This window comes from Acyrthosiphon pisum, unplaced genomic scaffold (genome assembly GCF_005508785.2).
Source record: "Acyrthosiphon pisum isolate AL4f unplaced genomic scaffold, pea_aphid_22Mar2018_4r6ur Scaffold_20894;HRSCAF=22453, whole genome shotgun sequence".
In the NCBI taxonomy this organism is placed as follows: Eukaryota; Metazoa; Arthropoda; class Insecta; order Hemiptera; family Aphididae; genus Acyrthosiphon; species Acyrthosiphon pisum.
The window spans coordinates 1853-3099 of NW_021770300.1; positions in this window are offsets into that span (position 1 = coordinate 1853).

Sequence of the window (1247 nt, forward strand, 5' to 3'; positions counted from 1 at the left end):
TATAAATAAATCAACAAACTAGCTTAGGTTTTAATGAAAGAAATTTTGTACATGGAAGTATATTTATTGAACTTATAATTATGTTTAGTTCAAAATATTCTATATATTTATCGAAGACATAACTATTTATATTTTAATGTAGGTACCTATATAATTTTGAAAAATTTTGAATATACCTATAATATAAAGTGCCCTTTAATAAGTAGGTATATCACTTACATACAAATATAGAAGGTAAATTAAAAATCTGAAATCTGAAGGTTACAAGGTGAAAGGCCGTGGGGGGACATGGTCCCTCTACCTCTAAGGCGGTCAAAAAACGCCCCTTTTATAAATTATTTGTAAGGTACGCTCCATCCTAACCAAACATTAAGAATTCCGTTGATATTAAATCTTAGTTTTAGTTTTTATTATAATATGGTTGTAACGGATAGTATCCGTTTCTTTCAAATAATACAAATATGATTAACATAATGGCGTAGGTGGTCAGGGTGAGAGTATACGAGCTCTTATTATTAATGTATATACAGGTGGTAATACAGGTGGTAAAGAATGACACTAGGGGGAGTGAAAGACTGTCACAATAATTTATATATATGGGTTGCTAGACGGAGGGATAATAATAATATAATAAAATACATTCAAAACTACAAATCATATTAAACGACAGGACGTGGGAGCTTATTAACCACAAAATAGATATAATACAAAAAACCATAAAACAGGATGAGAATGCAACAGATAATAGTCGGTTCGTGGAAACATAAATTATGATTAGGTTCACACGCGTACACGGGACACCGATAAATGCGACGACGCAATATGGATAAGTCAATGGACCAGGGGGTAGGTAGGAGAGCCTGGGCCCTTATAAAAGCAGACCGGAGACGGCCTGTATTCAGACGTGTTTTCTCCACTACACTACGAGCACCTTCACGACACTTTGTGTAATAATTTAATTATTTGGACTTAGTAAATTTTTACTGAAGAATATTTTAATAAACCACTTAGAATATTTCATCAGTCTATATTTATTTAATAACAACCTTGTCAACATCTTTATCATCAACGCAAGTGGCCTTGCGTCCTACAAAAACATAATATACTCGTGGTTAAACGGCTATCAGAATATTACTCTGACCAGCCCTAACGACGAGAATATTACACTGGCGCAGTCGAGTACGGAACTTTCAAGGAGTTAGAGACGAGTCAAGCAGTCAACGCGGCGAATTTCAACTTCTGGGGTC